The sequence below is a fragment of the Musca vetustissima genome, unplaced genomic scaffold (assembly GCF_032173495.1).
Source record: "Musca vetustissima isolate MV318-11 ecotype Yass unplaced genomic scaffold, APGP_CSIRO_Mvet_v1 utg45649, whole genome shotgun sequence".
Classification (NCBI taxonomy): Eukaryota; Metazoa; Arthropoda; class Insecta; order Diptera; family Muscidae; genus Musca; species Musca vetustissima.
Genome location: NW_026876730.1, coordinates 36,778 through 58,147, shown reverse-complemented (window position 1 = coordinate 58,147; position 21,370 = coordinate 36,778).

Genomic DNA, 21,370 nt, shown 5'->3' with positions numbered 1-21,370 from the left:
CACAAGTTTAGTATATGTAAATAAAATATTGATGGCATGGGTTAGCCACATGCTAAGGAACAGATAGATAAGCTATAGTATATAGGGGAGACACTAACATTGTCAAGGTAGAACAGGGGATACCACAAGGAAGAATTTTATCACCACTACATCACAAAGATCACCTTCGGGATTTTAAACGAGAAGGAAGTTAAATAAGTCAGTTATGTAGATGATAGCATTGATCAATTGCTTTCCTAAAGCAGTTCGATCTTATTTGGTTCGAGGTAATTCATTTATTTAGTCCTTTCACTTCAATCGATCATTCATATTCGTCAGTTACTTCGGTCCATAAACGGAAATATCTAAATGAACGATTGTATCGAAATAAACTAGTTTAAAGAATTCACCGGACTTAGTACCCATCATTCCTTTTGTTGAAATTTTCCTTTAAACTAGTTCATTTCGGAACGATCCAACTGTAGTAGATGACGTTATAATACTACGCTAATCACCAAGTATAGATGAATAAGTCTCCTTCCCATCGCATATAACGACTGGTCAATGGTCAATGACATTTTAGGACCATATCAATGCGGCTTCAGGCCTGGCAAATCCTCCATTGACCAGATTTTCACTCTGCGCCAAATGCTGGAAAAGACCCACGAAAAACACATTGACACATTCAACCTATTCGCCGACTATAAAGCCGCATTCGACAGCCCTATTCGCTCTGAGGTCCATGTCCGGCATTCCTGCGGAATTAATACGGCTATGCAGAATAATATTAACTGGCACATAGTCAACAGTTAAAGTCGGAATGGACCTCTTGGAGCCTTTCAATAGTGAACGAAGTTACAGAAAAGAAGAGAGCCTCTCGTGTGACCTTTTTAAAATACATCTGGAAAAGGTCATACGAGATGAACAGAAATGACACTTTGTTCACCAAACAACACATGCTACTCGCCTACGCCGATGACATCGACATAATGGGTCGAATATAGTGAGCGGTAACGGCCACCTTTGAACAAATTGAGAAGGAGCCTACCAAAATTGGTCTGACAGTAAATTGCGAGAAGACCAAGCTGATGATATCAACTTGCTAGACGTCCAGTATTCTCGTATCAACTGTGGAACTTGAATATTACAGCTTCGAGGTAGTTAAAGATTAATGCCATCAGTTTTGAAATTCGGAGAAGGATATTGTTGGCCAACATATGCTAAACAGTTTAGAAACAAAACCACCTTCCGCCAGACCAAACTCACACTCTACAAGACGCTGATACTACCCGTTCTGGTGTGTGGAACTGAAGCATGGGTACTTGAGCAAGCAGATGAGGCAGCTCTTGAAGTCTGAGAGAAAAATTCTTCGAAAAATCTATAGGCCGATCTGCGTCGACGGTGAATGTCGGCGTCGAATGAACCACGAGCTTTATCATCTATACACGGACATCGACATAGTCAGTCGTATCGATCTACGAATGGATGATCGAGTGCGAATGGATGAGGATGCCCCACTTGAAAAAGCATATAAAAGTGAGCAAATTGATGGTTCACGCAGAAGGGGAAGGCCACGAATTCGATGAACAAATCAAGTGAAGGACGACATATCAAAGCCTAATCATTCAGATCGACGGGCCTGAAAATCTTTTTATTTTGACTTATGGAACAGATGTTCTGTCTCGATCCTGCTAAGTAAATAACTAAAGGTTCGTACCCCATGTTGAAATATTAAAATTTCAGTTTCAAATCTCCCAAAAAATGGTTCAAATTAATTTTTTGATACAGTTTTGACGAGTCAGTAAGATAAGCTTTACTTTTTACGTTTTTTGCCACCGAGATAGATGCAATTTGTAATTCCGGATGCTTGGAGGATGAATGAATGACAAAATTCTTCACCAAAAGTCCCGACCCATTTCCGATATTTTGAAGGTATTTTCCCACCGAAGTGGAGGAATTGAAGAATTTTTATGACATGTCTTGCCATTGTCCCCATATATATGGCACGCCTTATTGTTTGGTACTTTGAAGGATTTTGCCGCCGAAATATCTATTATTTATCATTTTGGCTTCATTTTTACACAATTTTCGATGAACACGTAGGTTTACATAGACCGCATAAATAATTTGTAATTTTGCATTCCGCATCTGAGTAGAAATTTTGTAATTTTTTGACATTAAACCATATAAAGGTCTCGACTTTGATAGTTATCGTTATTGATATTCTGGGTTCTTGGAGGATGACAAATATCGGAAGAGAACATGTTGATATATGTCCACATTTTAACGTAACACCATACAAAGGTTTCGCCTTATTTTCGGTATTGTGAATATATTAATTTGGGGAATAAGAAATCCTTTATTTTTGTATGAACTGTAGGACTTTATTTAACATGCTTCGGAATGTCCGATTTGGGCCAAATATGCACAGTTTTGTTGCATGATTTGTTGCCATTTTAAAGGTAACTTCACAATGCCTTTCTCATAGAAGTTCTGTTCTCTATTTGCAAAAAACTCTAGTAGTCGATTTTCCCAATCCTTCCTAGATACCAATTTGTTATCATTAAAGACATTTTGCAATGCACGAAAAAGATGATAATCGCTTGGTACCAAGTCCGGACTGTATAGCAGATGCATTGAAACTTCACAACCAAGCTCCCGAAGTTGCTGACAAGTCACTGTAGATGTTTTTGGCCTAGCGTTGTCTTGGTAGAACACGACACCTCTCCTGTTGGCCTATTCAATGGTTTAAAATTGTAAATGGTTTAAAAACAGTTTTATGGTCGATTTTTTAGCTCCTGGGCGATGTTACGACTGCTAACATGCCAGTCAACTTCGATCATTTCTCCGATTTAATCGACATTTTTTCCTTTTTTTCCTGCGAAATGTCACCCTTCCAACGAGCTATAATTTGAAATTGTTTGATCGACACTTTACGAGAAATCTATCGGTACAGCCATCTGCCGAAAAAATTATGGATTTCTTTTTTTCCTAACCTAATAGTTTACACATTTTATAACCGCGATCCTATTTAATAAACCAGTAAGGAAAGTAGTAAAGTCGGACGGGGCCGACTATATGATACCATTCACCACTATGGGTATATTAAACAGGACTATAACAAAAAATTGGATGAAAAAAAATGTGATATTTATCTAAATGTGAATCTACCTAGATCTATCCATAAAGTATGTCAATCGACTTCAAACAAATATAAATAGGTCATCCGTTGGGATATGTCTGCACTTCTAGAAAACGCAACTAGGTAATTCTATGCTCAATTTTGTAAGTTGTGCAAAATTTGATGTGAATCTGACTAACATGAGGAGTTTGATGCCCAATTTATTTGAAATCGGGCGAAAATATATATGGAAGCTCTATCCAAATATTGAGCGATGTCAAACAAACTTGTCACAGGTTAGGTTATACTAATTTCAGAACGTTTTGTTCCTATTGATTCCTTAGTACATCAATTACTTAAAATTAATCTATAATAAAAGGGAGCTATATCTAAATCTGGACCGATTTTCACGAAACTTGGCAGACATCATTCTAGGCTCAATTCGGTACGTTATGCCAAATTTCGTGCAAATCGAAGGATATATAGGGACTTTGGTGCACCATTTACATGAAATCGGACGAAACTATATATGGGAGCTATATCTAAATCTTGACCTATTTTCACGAAACTTGGCAGACATCATTCTAGACCTAAATGATTAGGCTGTACCAAATTTCGTGCAAATCGAAAGATATATAGGGACTTTGGGGCACCATTTACATGAAATCGGACGAAACTATATATGGGATATATATCTAAATCTGGACCGATTTTCACGAAACTTGGCAGACATCATTCTAGACCTAAATGATTAGGCTGTACCAAATTTCGTGCAAATCGAAAGATATATAGGGACCGTTTACACTAAATCGGTTAAATATATATATGGGAGCTATATCTAAATCTGAACCGATTTTTCCCAATTTCAATAGGGTTCGTCCTTGGGCCGAATAAGTCCCCTATGCCAAATTTCATCCAATTCGGATCATAAATGCGACCTGTACTTTGTTTACAATTTTACATGGACAGACAGACGGACGGACGGACATGCATAAATCGACTTAGAAAGTTATTCTATGCATATTCTCAAAAGGAACCATGTGTCTATCTCGTTTCCTTTTGTCTGTTACAAACATATGCACAAAGACATAATACCCTGTACCAAGGGTACACTTCTTCTCTAATATTTTTTTTATTTATACCCTACACAACTATGTTGTCAGGGTATTATAGCTTTGTGCAGCCCCAAATGTTTGTAACGCCGCGAAATATTGGTCCTAGACCCACCTTTAAGTATACCGATCGTCATATCTCGACTAGCTGAGTCGATCTAGACATGTGTGTCCGTCCGTCCGTCCGTCCGTCCGTCTGTCCATTATATTTTGTAAACACGATACAGGCCACAGTTATGGACCAATCTTCATGAAATTTTGCATGTAGGATGGGTCCTGGCCAATGAAGACCCCTATTGTTTTTGGAAAAGATCAGTTAATATTTAGGGGATGAAATGGACCAAATACTAAATTTTTGTCGGTTTTTCTGGTCGCTCCAGAGGCCGCAATTATGGCCCAAACACCGCGAATTTTTGCATGGAGAAGGGGATCGGGCCAGAGAATAAGCATGCATGTTTTGATAAAGATCGGTCAATATTTAGCGGGTCAAATGGACCCTGACTTTTGTGTGAAAAATGACAAAATTTGTATTCTATGGCATATATATTTACTCCTGGAGGATGTAGACCCCAGGAGTTGATAGCATATCCAAGAGGAGTGGTTGGCCTTTAAATTGATACCAAATATAGTGATGTATCTACTCAGATGTGGGAGTTACAGTCAAATATTCAGATATTATTTAGTAACCCATTACCACATTAGAGGGAGAAATATCGCGCTGATGGCTTTGAAATTTTTCATGAAGTTCCAGTTATGGTCAAGAACAACGCCTACAATTTTCGGTGATGATCAGATTAAAATTTTGGGATGAAATGGACCGAAAACATAATTTTTTGTGTGTTTTCGAGTAGAGTATAATCCGAAAATCACAACACAACCCACCGTGAAGGTAATCTGGACAAGTAATTAGAAGGACGGTACTGAATATTCGAAAAAAGTAAGGAAGAGGTGTTGTTAACCTCTAATCGGACAAGAGGGGGCAAATATCACGAAATATTACTCAGACTCGGAATAAACATCCTCAGAAAGTTAGAGTTCGTGGTAGTTGTGTAGGGTATCGCATGGTCGGCCCCGTCCGACTATACTGCTCCGCTCACTGGTTTTATATAGATTTATTTTAGACCCCAGATTATTTTCGGTATTTGGAAGTTCCTACTCAGTGAGTATTTGTAATTTTATAAAAAGTTCGGATAGGCCCAGATTAACGAACATTTCATTTGTAAAGATTTTATCTAAATTTGTTAACGAATATTTATGTTCTCCATTTTTTAGTTTTTTTAAGCCATAGATAATTTCAATATTTATTTTATTCCTTCAAAAAAAATTTTTTAGAAAATTCACAGTTTCTTTAAATTTCACTTCTATTATTTTTTCCGAACATAAAAGTGCTATTTAAAAAATTGCCATTTAATAGCTTTAATAGTTCTTCAAAAAAATAATTTTCAAATATTTAATTTAAGATTTAACCACATCTTCCAAACGAATGATTCAAATTCACTTCTCCATAAATAATTTCAATATTATTGTAATCAGTATTCTCGTTAATTATTTTTGTTTATTTTTATTTATTTATTATTTTTTTATATTTTTATAGTATTTTTTTTTTATTAAAAATTCACTACAATTCCCAACCGGAAACATATTCAAGATAGTAGTATCTGACATTTCCTCATATATCCGTTACAATAGCACATAATATTACACACACAAAAAATTCTGTTTCGTTTTATGAAAAAAAGCACACACTTGCCTTTTATAAAAAAAAAACTTTATAAAACAAAAATATACTATTATTGTTTAGTTTTTTTTTTTATTATTTCAAAACACACACTAAATAGCTTTGCTATTATTTTCTAATTTTTATTAATTTATTTTTTATTTTTTGAAATGCATATTTGTTTTTGATATTTTACATTTATTTATAGAAATATTGACATCACAGTTTCACATGACGAATTCTGTTAAAAATATTTGAATATTTATTTCAAAATATTGAAATTGTCGTTGTTGTTTATTTAATGTTAGGTACGCATTATTTAATTGAATTTATTTGTCACATTTGCAAATTAATTAAATTTATTTGTCACATTTGCAAAATGATCAAAGTTTAATTTTTGTCTTTCTTTCTTTCTCTTTGTCGTTTAAATTTTCGTTTTAGAACAAAAACAACACAGGTATTTATTTCTTAATTTTTGTTTTTGTTGTCACTTGACTAGCAGCGTACCTAACCCCACGAAATTTTCAACAACACTAATTACAAAAAATTTTGTTTTAGCACCATTAACTCACGAGCTAACTACAAACAATTTCTCACAATAAAATTAAATGTTTGTTATCTGTGAGGCAGACACACACCGACCAACGGAGAGTTTACAAAGAGCCTACGAGGGAGGGCATGGTAAACAAACACTCACGTTCAAAATACTGCTAGAGAAACACACAAAAATTAAACAAAACACAAAAATAAATTAATAATATAAACAGTGATGTGTAGAATTTTAGCTAAACTGAACTAAGGGGAACCTCTTGGTGATGCGATACTAAGGCGGACATTGTGGGAGTCGCTGTGTTGGGGTACTCCAATAGACAATATTTCATTGGAAACAAATTGTTAATGCCTACATAAACAAATGTGAAAGTATTAAAAATTGTTCGCATTTTCGAATAGTTCGGGTATAGCCAGAGAGAAGTGACCATAATTTGGCATTTCAATTACTTCATGTTTAAAAGACTTCGTCATAAAAAATTGATAATATATGTCTGTATTTTGAATTAGAAATTGCAATATTTAAGATTGAGCCTAGGTTTTTGCTATGATATATTGGTTCACCTTTTTGATATAGACCTCATATAACAATACCTCTAATATTCGATATTTTGAGTACATTTTTTTAACGAATTGGCGGTAAGTTTGCATTTTGGGTTATTTTGCGTTTTAATTCTTCCTACTAAAAATGAAGGAAAAAGGAAATATTGGTCCACTTTTTTGGGTAGCCCCCATATAACGCTACATTTTGTTATTTTGAGGAGACTAGGCACCTTTTTCAACCAAATTAGCGGTATTTTTTGTATTTTGAATTATTAATCTGTAAAAAATCTCCCTCTCATAAGCCCCCATTTAATAGTTCCAACCCTAATTCGATATTTCGGAAGTCTTGGGTACGTTTTTCAGCCAAGTTTACTATAATATGATTTTTCAAGTTCTCATGGTGTGGAAAATCTTCGTACCTAAAATTGTACATACTGACTTATGTTTTGTGATATATGGGGGCTTATATGGACACAAACCATTATTCGATTTTTGAAAACATTGGGTACGTTATTCAGCCGACTTGGCTCTAATATGATATTTTGGGTTCTGATTGAATGTCAAATCTTTCTATTAAAAATTACAAGTGTTCAAAATGCTACCGTATAACGGAATCGCCCTCATTTTCGGTATTTTGAACGTTTCAGATGCATTTTCCACCGATGTTGATGTAATTGGCATTACGGGTTCTTGAAGGCTGGCATAAAGAAATAAAAAGAATAGTCAGTATAGGTTCACGTACCGGCATTGCCCTCATATAAATGCATATATTTCAGGTTCTTGGAGGGTGAAAAATATAGTTGAAGAAAATTTTCCATATATGTTGCTGTTTTGACAAAGCCCTCATATAAAGATCCAGTCCCAAATTTCGGACAAAAATATATTAAAAATTTATATATTAAAAATATACATTAAAAATTTTAACGTAATTCTCCTAAATTATTATCTTGAAAATGGACTGAATTTGTTTTTCGGTCCAAATTTTTTCTGAAATGTCCCCAACTGCAAAACTGATAAAAACATAGTTGAGCTAAATTTTCCCCATAGCCCCATGTTATTAAATAGTCCCCATATATATTTCCATCGTGATTTTCGATATTTTTATACCGTCCACCATAGTATGGAGGGTATATTAACTGTGTTTTTCGGGTTGTAACTTAGATTCGATTTCGCCACAATATTCTACATAAATACAACATATCAAGTAACGACATTTGTAAGCCAAATTGCCCAATATGCCTGATGAGCCGCTTAACCAGCGGCGAAACGCGTCGCATAATGGTGGGAATGTAGTATCTCTCTGGCTTTCCTTTTCATTGCAACTTCGATCATGTAGTTCATCTCAAAAGAGAAGCTGCCAAGATATGTTTGATAAGGACAAAATTTAGCAGAGCGTACTGATTCGAGTCTAGAATGATATTTGTTAAGATTCGTTGAAATCGGTTCAGATTTAGATATAGCTCCCATATATATTCGTCCGATTTTATTTATATTTCTTTCGATTTACTCGAAATTGTGCATAACTTCTTAAATTGAAAATGTAATGATGTGTGCTAAGTTTCGTTGAAATCGGTCCATGAAAATTGGTTCAGATTTTGATATAGCTCTCATATATATATATATATATATATATATATATATACTAGCGGGCCCGGCAAACGTTGTCTTGCCTAGCAATATTGTAGATGCATAATTTTCGGCGTTCTAGGTTTGTTTTTATACCCTCCACCATAAGGTGGATTGTACAAATTTTTGTAATACCTTGGTATTTATCAGATCACACTTAAAGTAACATTACAGTACTGAAAATCTACAATTTGAGGTTAATGAGCGAGTTATTTTGCTTGTAAAATTTGTAAAATTTCGGTGGATAAAAGTTTATGAATTATTGAATTCGTGGAAAGTAAATTTAAATGCACATATAAGTTTGACTCTCGAATATAATTCATTTTTCCCAATATATTTATAAGACTTCCATATAACGTTAGCGCAATATAAAGCTAGTTTTTTTAAACCTCCACGATTTAAGATACAACTTAAAAATTTGCACATATATTTCTACTACTTATATGATAGTTGATATTGAAAATGTTAAATTTTGGTTCCCTTTTAAAGGTAGCCTCCTTATAAAGGTATCCCCAATATTCAACAGAATTGCTTCTAATTTAATAGTAGGTATACTCTCCCTAATTAATATTTTCAATATTGACCCAAATATTCGGATAGGTCCCATATAACGGTATATATTAATATTCGGTATTTGGCTGAAATTTTTTATTCGCCCAAGCTTCCAAATATCCCTCATATAATTGTTAAATCTAATCGGCTGTAATTTGGTGTTTGATTGTTTTAATTGGTAGAATGAATCGTACTAAAAGTATCTATATTGGTCCACTCTTTGAGGTAGCTCCCATATAACGGTACCCAATCATAGAGATGGCCTAACGTATTAAAAAGGCGCCATACATATTTGAAGTTCTTACCCCCTTTTTCCAACCTGAGTGTCTGTACATTATTTTTAAAGAGCATGGGCAACCTACTATCACATAGTGTTGTAACATTGTTCCCATATAAATTACCCGACCGATTTAAAGAATGTACATATTAGGAGATATGAAAAGTTAGATTTATGTTTAAGTTTAGTTGATATATTAAGGTATTTGCAATTTTATAGTCACAGGTTCAATGCGAATAGGTAACATCACTTTTTTTATATCAACTTAATGAATTTTGCACAGAAAATGGCATCGTATATTAGTTTTCTGCGATACACATTTGTCGTATCGGATATATGAGAGGTGTTGTGTTTATAAGTTCAAAGGCATTGACCACCGATTATGCAAATAACCACCATATAATGTTACCACCTGATTTGATATTTCCCGTGCCATAGCAACATTTTAAATACTTTAAAGAACAACGTGTCCTTATGGAACTATTACTATTCTTATTTTAAGAAAAATGATCTAGAGAATGGATCATAGAATCAAAACTATTGCGAATATCTTCTGATTTTCATCCCTGCATTTGTCCCAAAATGTACGTGCATTCTAGGGACAACGTGTACATACAATTATCGCGTGTACATTCAATGATATATTCTCAATCATTTTTTGAATTTTCACAAAAAAAATTAAATGAAAATGAAAAAAATCAAAATTTTCAATAATTGACAAATGAAGGCTTAAAGGATTGATACGCTATCAATTTTTGCCCAAATATCTCAAAATAACAACTCCGACGTGGGGCAACCATAATAGCTCGATACTAAATTCGTGGAAATGCAAATATGCTTCATAGTATTTTTTCATAATATTATATTTTTTGCAACATTTTCGCGGATTTTTCTTAAAATGTTCTTTTATTAAAACATTTCCCCTTCAATTACAGACTACTAACAGAAACTTTAAGCCAAATCGGTCTAGCCGTTTCTTTAAAATAATTTTTGCAAGATTTTCGCGGATTTTTCTCAAAATTTTCTTTCATAAAAACCTTCCCACTGTAATTACCGACAACTGAAAACAATTTTGAGTCAAATCGGTCCAGCCGTTCTCAATTGATGCGTTAGTATACATTTTTTTTGCTCCATTTTTTATATATAGATATATTTGTCCGATTTCATCAAAAATTGAATTTTTTACATAGCTGGGTTTATATCGGTATATATCTTAAAGTACCCTGCAATAAGAATCTTGGGATCATCTCTTGTATAAAAAAATTGGTGAAGAGTATCATATATTGGGCTCGTCCGACTTTTGAACATTCCTTACTGGCTTTCCTTGTGAGGTAACAGTAATATTATTAGAATAGACCCCTCTTCAAATTTAAGTATAACTTCCATATTCATCCTTTACACCATCACATGTCCAATATTAGCCATATTAGCAATATTATTACTTAAGCCGCTAAGTGGTCATCTTTGGACTTGATTGTTCTAATCTTTTTGTGAAGTTCTTAAGTTTTTTGGACAGTGGCACAGGAAACATTCTAACATTTCGCTGTCTTTTCCACACGCTCTACACCGCAGGCTGTTGTGTCCTTGTAAGAAAGCGCCGATAGTTAAACGTGTATTATTCTTTCGTCCATTGTTTTTGATTCTTAATTCTCAGTTACACTGGTCTAGGCGGAATTTCCAAACAGTTGAGCCCACACAAGGTTATACAAACCCATTGTTTTCAAATATCTAGTATTTATTAAAAATATTCACAAAATATTAAACAAATCTCTAATGAATAATATATAAGAAACCCGATTTTTATTATATTATTTTTATATAATAACAAATTTAATAATACCTGTGAAATAAAATTTTGGAGATAATACTTGAAATTCGCACCGATGTATTTTTAAATAATCAATACTAAAATTAATAATCAATGAAATTAATGAAAATCCACTACGGCTAAAAATATGTTTATATTTTATGCCCTTCACATGTTAAAATCTCTGTCATTATTTAAACCCTGTATAGCCCTGATATTCATTATAATTTCTCATATAAAATTAAAACAAACAAAAAATATCCATTTAAATATTTCTTAAGACCTAATATAATAAATATAATTTTCTAACAGATTTATTAGGTTGCATCAGCTTACGGTACCACATGATCGACCCCACCTAATATAAAATTTCTTTGGTATATCTCAATTTGTCTTTCCATTTCTCTTGCTATCATATAAAAACTCTCACTCTCTCTCTCCCATTTTTAACAGAGAAATAATTTCCCCACAAGTTATGGGCCACAACAACCTGTTGCTCTCTATTCTACTTTAGAATTTTGTCTCTGAGTAATGTTTATTTTGTGTTGTGTACAAAAAATCTGTTTATCATTGCCATGCTCTCATTATTTTATTTTATTGCAAACCTCAAAACGCTAATAAATGTCAACAACAATAAGTTTGTAGGTAAATAAAAGTGTGTTTGGTTAATAATTTGTTATCTGGCGACGGGCAACATTAACTAATTTTTTACTTTTTTTGTTAGGTAAACATTTGTTTTGGCGCTTGAGATTGGTAGTTCTAAGTGAAAGAGAGTTTAGGAAAAAAATTCTCTTTTCTTTTTTATGGACTTTATTATTAGAAAAAAATAATTTGTCCTTGATTAAAAAAATATATATTTATTTTTAAACATTTTTTATGTGAATTTTATTTTTCATTCAGTGGTTTCATTTAAAATGGTTTTATTAATTTTCGGACAGCTCGTTTGGGATTTATTGTTCTTTTCTTACTTTTTGTTTTATTGTTTTTTTTTTTAATTTTTCTTTTTATTGTTTTTTTACGTAGATATATCATTTTTTATTATTTTTTAAAATAGCATGCGTAGTAGCACTGATATCAACTAATGACTCATACTGGGAAAAAAGAGTATTCAGCACTTTTTATTTTATTTATTTGTTTTTTTTTTGTGTTATAAATATACCTATGTAAAAAATTGTAACTGCAAGTAATTTCATTGAATAAATTATTGTATCTATTGTTATTGCAATTATTTGTAAATGAATTGAAATCAAATCAAATTAAAATTACGTTTTAAATTACATTGCTACCATCAAGGTTGGAAACTTAACACTCCCTCGCATTTTAATGTGAAATGTAAATTGAAATAATAATGATTGCAAATTTCAAATATGGGGAAGTGAAATTTTCGGTAGATGATAAGAGGGGAAATGAATAATAACAATATTGGATATATACAGTAGACCGATATTGAAAATGTTTAGTAGGAGTGCTATCGTATCAAAGATAGATATATATAATTTAAAATATCAAATTACAACAACTTCGATTGAAAAACTGGCCCAAACTTCACAAAATACCGAATTTTTAGGGGTACCTGAAAAAGTGCACAGATATGGATAATTGTTAGTTTGGAAATTTGGTACTCAATAGGAACACGATGTGCCGAATTACAGCAAATTTGGTTGAAAAACGCACTCAAGAACCCCAAACTACCGAAAATTGGGGTGTACCCTCATATGCGGACTACCCGAAACAATGTACCTATATTTATAATTTTAGTGAGATTAGAGAGCGGTTGCTATCAAAACTTAAAATTGGGATGTACAGTTATATGGGGATTACCAGAAAAAGTGGACCAATGTTTATAATTTTTAATGGAGAAATTTGGTACCCAATAGGAACCTAGTGTCAGCGAATTCGGTTGAAAAACGCGCTCAAGAACCCCAAAATATGGGAGCCCCTTATATGGGATCGACAAGCTCTACCATGGCGACTCTAAAGGAAAATCACTGTATCAATTCAAGCGAGAGATCTAACGACAAATATCAAACCCACCTCAACGCCTGAGGTAATGAAAAGAATGAGATCGACGGAGGAACACCAGCTTCCAAGAAAACCTTTTTGACAAGCTCGGAGTACTTCGATAGAAGCCAAATAGAATGGTGGGAATGCTGTCGTTGGGAAAACAAAAGTCAAGTTCAAGTCTTTACAGTAACCTTCAGAGTCTACTCCAAAGACTGTTTTGATCGTAGCCAAAGACAATAGGAAGGCTGCCACGAGGAAGAAAAAAAGTCGAACCTTTTGCTAAGTTTACACAGCAACCATCTAGGTGTCCGGCGACGATTAAAAGGACAACTTAGCGGATGGTACCAGAGAGTACCAACGAGGCTGACCCTGATATTGCCAAGTCTTCACATGAACCTTTAGAGTCTACTGCAAAGGTTCTTTTAATCGGAGCCAAGAAGGACAGTTGAAAGGCTGTCACGGGGAAGACAAAAGTCGGATCTATTGGTAAAATTCTAAAGCAACCATCGAGGTCACCTGCAACGATTAAAACGACAACTCAGCGAATGGATCAGAGAGTACTAACGAGGCTGATGGAAGGATTACTGTGAGGCATTGCTCGTTTTGCGCCCGTCATCTAAAGAGCATCATCCTATCGTGAGGGTAGCCTGTATAAAGCAACCCAGGGTTCTCAACCGTGGAAATAAGGAGTGATTATCTTATTGAGACAGTTAATGACCTTGAACCCCTCTAGTAGGCTGAATCCATGAATGTAGAAAGTCGTCTGTATCTTGGAATTGTAGAAATACGAAGTATTGTCGAGAAACAGTACCACGTTCCTCATATGTGTAATCGGCGCAAGCCGTCGGAGTGTTCCGCTAGTAGTGAAGAAGAATGGTGGGAAGATTGTCATTGGTAATACGCAAGTCGGAACTATTGTCAGGCATTTACTGGAACCATTAGGGTCTACTCCTAAGGTTGAAGGACAGTAGGAAGGCTGCCACTGAAAAGACAAAAGTCGGACCTTTTGGTAAGTCTTCACAGCAACTATCTAGGTCTTCTGAGACGATTAAAACGTCAACTTAGTGGAGAGTCATTGGTCATCTGAAAATCATCATCCTAACGCAAGATTACCCTGTATAAAGGGACCAGGTTCCTCAACTGTGGAAATAAGGCGTCTGCTTACTACCTTATTGAGGTATTGAAAAGGGGTCCATGAATGAGATCCCATACCGAATGGAGGTGACCTCGTTCTCTCTTGCAATTATAGAAAATTAAGGCAATTGTCGAGAAACAGAACGGCGATCTTCAGATGTGTAATTTGCGCAAGCCGTCGGAGTGTTCCGATAGTAGTCAAGAAGAATGGTGGGAAGATTGTCATTGGGAAACGTAAGTCGGAACTATTGTCAAGTCTTCACAGCGACCTTCAGCGTCTACTCCAAAGGTGGCCACAAAGGACAGTGGCTGCTACGGAGAAGACGAAAGTGGGACCTTTTTGTAAGTCTTCGCAACCATCGAGGTCTTCTGTGATATTAAATCGATAACACAACGAATGATCCCAGATTACAAGAGAGTAGCCATCATTGGCAAGGCTGACCCCGATGGTCCTACCACAACTCAGCGGATGGACCCAGATGACAAAAAATAGTATCTGCCATTGACGAGGCTGACCCTGGTGGAAGGATCGCTGAGAGTCACTATTCGCTTCGCGACCGTCATCGAAGGTCATCTGCGGAAATAAGGAGTCTGCTTACCTATCTTACTGAGGGAGGGTAGTCAGCTATCAACTATATCCATGAATGAGATCCCTTGATTTGCTACAACAATCTTCGAATATGTTTCACATATTATTTACATATTTCCATTTTTCTTCCATCTTCAAAAGATCATTATCACTTCGAAAAAAAAGTGAAACCCCGTTCAGCTACCGGTGTTACCAAAAAAATCAAAATATGTTTCATACATGGCATGAGAATTTTGAAAATTCACTGCCTAATAGCGGTTATTGCTGTGTCAGCAGCCATGCTCCCGTGTTGGATATTTTAATTTACAGCAATGCTGCTTAATTAGCACATTATTTTTGTTTTAGAAATCCTATACCAACGAATGAAAAAAAAACGCTAGCAATAAATTAAAACTACTAGCCGGAGAAAAAAATTGCTTGTAATTTAGCAAAACAAAAAAAAAATAAAAATTCTGTGAAAAATAATTAACGTTAATAAAACAACCACGTTGCGGCAGACAGAAAAATATATGCTAGTAATGTGTGCAAATAAGAAAGGAGAGATTTTCCACCATATTTAATGTGTTTTTTATCACTAAACTGATATCGGAACTGATAAGGGACCAAGAGAGGTCTGGCAAAGCTACTAGTGTGGCGCTTCAATTGGCAGGAAATGAAAAAAGTGATTTTTTTACTTTTTTAAGTAAAACGAAAATTAAAAAAAAATTGTTTAATTAATAAGTAATGAATCTTTAAAAAATATTATAAATTGTTAATTAAATACCCATTTGTATACCCCAATTGTGTCATCATTTTACAAATACCTGAATTTCTCTTTTTATTCTTTTGTGTGGGGTTTTTTTGAGAAAAAATTCAAAACGTTACTGTTTTTGGTCAACAATGACATTCCGGTATTAATTTTTTATGGAGACAAAGTTATTGTTTTTTTGTCTTAAAGAACAATAAATAATATTTGTTTATCTTTAGTCCAAAAATGCAATGCCGACATGCATTGATAATCGCTTCAAGCTACCTGTGTCGACAAAGAGATTACCAAAAAAATTTAACCGATTCCGAAAATAAAGTGAAAAAGATAAGTGGCATTCTTGAAGGTAGGAAGTTATTTTTAACCAAAAAATAAAAAAGTCTTCAGAGTAAATATCTATTTAAGAAAATCCGCAACTGGTGGTGAGGTGTAAAAAAGATTAAAAGTTGTTTATCATTTAAATATTTAAATCAAGATTTCACAAACGTACGGGTTCTTTTGCAAAAGTAAATAAAAATATTTCAAAATTTTACTGCATTCTTCAGTGTAACAAGTGTGAGTTTGGTCTGGCGATAGGTGGCCATGTTTCTATATTGATTACTTAGACCATATTAGCATATGTTGGACATCAGTATACTTCTTCGTAGTTCAAAATTTATGCCATTTTTTATGACGGCACCTAGGCAGATGAAATCTCTGACTACCTCAAAGCTGTAATTTTGAAGTTCCACAGTTAATCCGCGTCTACTGGACGTCTTTCGCGTTAATACCAAGTCTACTGGACGTCTTGCTCGTTGATACCGTCAGCTTAATCTTCTCGCCATTTACTGCTAGTCCCACTTTGGTAGGATCATTCTAAATTCGTCCAATGGTGGCTGTTACCGCTCGCAGTGTTCGACCCAATATGTCGATTTCAACGGCGTATGCGAGTAACATGAGCTGTTTGCTTCACAGAGTGCCATTTCTGTTCACCTTTGCATTTCGTATGACCTTTTCCAGGAGGATGTTAAAAAGTACACACGACAAACTGTCACCTTGTCTGAATCCTCGTTCGGTATTGAAGGGCTCCAAGAGGGCCTATCCGACTGACCTTGTGTCCTTGTGTTTGGCAGGAATGCCAAACGCAGACATAGCTTTAAACACCTCTGAGCGAATTGAGCTGTCGAATGCGGCTTTATAGTCGACGAATAGGTGGAATGTGTCGATGTGTTTTTCGTGGGTCTTCTACAGGATTTGGCGCAGTGTGAAAATCTGGTCTATGGTGGATTTACAAGGTGTGAAGCCGCATTGGTTCAATTATGCCATTGACCATTGGCTTCAGTCTCTCACACTGTACGCTGGATAGCACTTTATATGCGATGGGAAGGAGACTAATTCCGCTATAGTCGAAACATATCCTCTTTTTTGTGCACGGGACAAAGGATGCTGAAATTCCAACTATTGCGCATGCGTTGCTCTAGCCAAATTGTCTAATCAGTTGGTGGTTTATTATTCTTCAGCCCATTAATTGCTACTACTGACCTATTCTTGCCTATTTGGTATACTATCTATACCGTCATATTTTATTGGTCCTGGGGTATCATATTCAGCGCTACTATTTGATACCAGAAGCTTTACAAAATGCACCTTTGGACAGCGTAGAACCTTTCTGACACTTCTGAGTTGGAAGTTCATACGCCATATTCTAGCAATCGTTGTCGTTTACACAGATAGCTGTAATTAGGGCGGACAATTTGAATAGGCTGTCGAATCCTTCGAAAATATTGTGGTATTTTTTTACGTTTGAGTTTCTCTAGATAATGAAGACCCTTCCAGAAACGTTGGGAGTTTAAATGATCTATATAAGAATTTTGTCTGTGTGGCATGTACTGCCGGCGATCGACTTAATGATGTTGATTCTGGATATAAGAGTATGAATAATTAAAACCCTCTGTCCATATAGGCAGATGCAGTATAAATATAAGAAGTAAATTTCCGATTCTGATGACGAATTCGTATGAAAATCGGAACTAAATTATTTAAAGTTGCCCACGCGTTCGATTCGTTTCGAAAAAACTCGGAATACTTTCGAATGTTTATACCCTACACAACTATGTTGTCAGGGTATTAAAGCTTTGTGCAGTCCCACTCGTCATATTTCTACTAGCTGAGTCGATCTAGACATGTGTGTCCGTCCTTCCGTATGTCCATTATAATTTGTAAACACGATACAGGCCACATTTATGGACCAATATTCCCTAAATTTTGCATGTAGGATGGGTTCTGCCCAATGATGACGCCTATTTGTTTTGGTAAAGATCGGCTAACATTTAGGGGATGAAATGGACCAAAAACTTGATTTTTGTCGGTTTTTCTGGTCGCTCCAGAGGCCGGAATTATTGCCCAAACATCGCAATTATTGCCCAAAAGGGGATCGGGCCAAATAATAAGCATGCCTATTTTGATAAAGATTGATCAATATTTAGCGGGTCAAATTGACCCTGATTTTTGTGTGGAAAATGACAAAGACCGGATTTAGATTTTCGTGGAAGTTGTGTAAGGTATCATATGGTCGGCCCCGCCCGAATCTACTGCTCCGCTCACTGATTTTCTGTATATATGTATGATAGTCTTCAAGAACCCTTTATACAAAATTACAGCTTCATCGATGGAAAAATTATAGTAAAGCCTTCAACAATACCGAAAACAACTCGGTACTGCTTATTGGAGATCTATCATATCAAATACCGAATTATATGGGGACTACCCGGCAACTTGGGACAATATTTAGCATTTTTGGTAGGGAGGTAATCCGATCTTTGCGGTGTGACGTTATTTGGGGGCTTCCCTTAAAAGTGGATCAATGTTGATAAATTTTAATAGGAAGATTTACTACCATACCACAACCCAAAATAACAAATTACAACGAATTTGTTAGAAATCTGTACCCAAAATAATATAAAATACCGAATATTGGGGGCTACCCCGTTATATGTGGGCTATACCAATACGTGACCAATGTACTCCATTTGCAATACCAATCGTCCTAGAAGTAATATCAATGTCAGTGCAAATTTTCAAAGCTCCATCCTCTCCAGTGACAAATTTAATATACACTCTACTCAACATGAAAAATAAAATCTATAATCATCAATGCCCATCACGAACCTGTAAAGGTTGGAAAATGCGACTAAAATGGTTAAGCCCCTTTGTATACATAGGCAAGGCTTTAAACGAAGGAATGTGGCGTCACCAGTACTGTGCCAGCAATTCTACCACTAAGAACCTCAGAAAACTCACTGCAAGGTTTTGGATTTCGATTTTGCGGCCATTGAAGCTAATGGACTGGAAAATCCTACCACTCACTTGTCTGCTATATAGGTGGGACCATGGGACCGAAATGCCTATGATTTTAAATTTTAAATTGATCATAACGTTTAAAAGACGCGTTTATAAATTTTACAGGAATCGGATCACTAAGTTACTTCTTCTGCACAGTATGAACATGTCTTGAACTCGGGCGAGATCTCGTAATTCACTATTAACGAACGTTCGTCCCCATATTGTCATTACATTCATACAGTTTGTGGAACAGCATTCACAACACTCATTATATTTAAGTATCAACAATTTTGTTTATACTGCCGTGATATTTTTTTAGTATTTATGTTCTCTAAACAGCAAACGTAATTTCGACATTATACGTGTTATTTTTCAATATTCAATATTTTCTTTACAATTCAGAAATGTCTATATATTAAACTTGATATTTGAATTTCGATGACAATTTTTCGACGCCACACTAACACTCTCTTTCAATATTTAATTTAGCGCTGCGGAAATAAATGTTCTATGAAAAAAAAAACAACAACAAAAAAAATATTTTTGTGATGATAATTTTCTAATACCCGCTAAAGTTGATTTTTAATACCACTAATGAATCACAAATCAGCCATATTTAATTCCCCTCGGTGTTTAAGGTGTAGCACACGTCAATGATAAGACTAACAAATTATTTTTTTTTATTTCATATCACACAGAACATTTCTTTTTTTTTAATTATTAAATTACACTACTCTCTTTTTTGTTTCTGATGGATGGCATTGAAATGGAGACAGAACACAAGCGCAAAAAAACACACACATAGATACACACTCACTCACATTTATCTTAATCGGAGAAATTTGATGCTCTCTGTTGTCAATTTAGCTGTTTTGCTTTACTTTTCTGTTATAACACCTGATGTCAGCTTCTTTTTATTTTTTTATCTAGAATTATCTAAACAATTTTATCTGATCATTCACCTTACGTCACATGAAAAAGTTTAAATCGGTTTGTTTGTATGTGTGTTGTTTATTTTGTAACGGATATAAACGTATTGTGACGTATGTAATTAAACCGAGTACCGAGTGCTACAAACGACTATGGGAGCAAGTACGAACGAGTGAGTATGCGAGTACTACTAACCACCACCGTATGCGAACGCGAACTCATTACTGTGCTTGATCGCAAAACAACATCGACCGACCTCCATGCGCTGTTACTGCTGCTTCTTCTCCGTCTAATTTTGTTTGTTTTTATTGCCGCTATCATGGGCGGTAAGGTATACTAAGTTGAATATTTGGTTTGTAACTGAGGGGAAAATAATCGGAAGGTATACTGGTACACCTCATATTCGATATTTTACGTATAAAACATCTCCACGTTAATTGCCAATAAAACAGGCCCCACGTTGGGCGCCAATAAAACGTGGAATAAAAATAGAATTGATCCGTTTCAAATACGCTTTTGAAGCGAGTTGTCTGTAATTTGGTTGTTGTTGTTGTTGTAGCAGCCTTACTGTTTCTACACCATGGACTGAGTAAAGGGCTAAGCTGAATGCTCGCGTTGAGCCATCCGTCGCGTTATGTGTTATCGAAAATACAATAACCACAAGGAAACGATAACACCAACGCTTGAGTTTGATGTGCGCTGCGCTTCGGAGTTAAATATATTTTAACTTTTTTCGTGCGTTAACGCGATAAAAAAAACGCTCAACGCGAACATTCTGCTTAGCCCTTAAGACTCGGGTCGTTTCGGATCGTATACCTCAAAGTCGTGTTTAAATTTGTATTTGGGGTTCTCATTGAGTAGAAAATCTTCCAACATACAACTATTAAAATTGGCCCACTTTTTATGGTAGCCACAATTTAACAGTATCTCCTAAATTTCGGTAGTTTGCGGAGTTTGGACTCCTTTTTGAACCATATTGGGTGTAATTTTATATTTTGGATTATTATAGGATTGTCCTTACCAAAAACTATGGATATTGGACATTCATCCAAATTGGACGTTATTTCATATTTTGGATTGTCATTGGGTTGAAAATATTGGTACTTCGTACTATTTTTAGCGTATTGGGCTCACTTTTCAACCATATTGGCTCAAATTGGGGTTCCTATTTGGTACCAAAACTTCAATATCGAAAAATTATAAGTCGGTCCACATTCTGGTAAATGTGTACTAACACTTTTAAGATTTCGAACACCTTTCAACCGCATTGACTATAAATGTATATTTTTGAAGATATAGTTCATATGTAATGGCACCGGAAAAAAGTTCAGTCTCTTTATAGATATGTTGATGGTCCCAAAAAC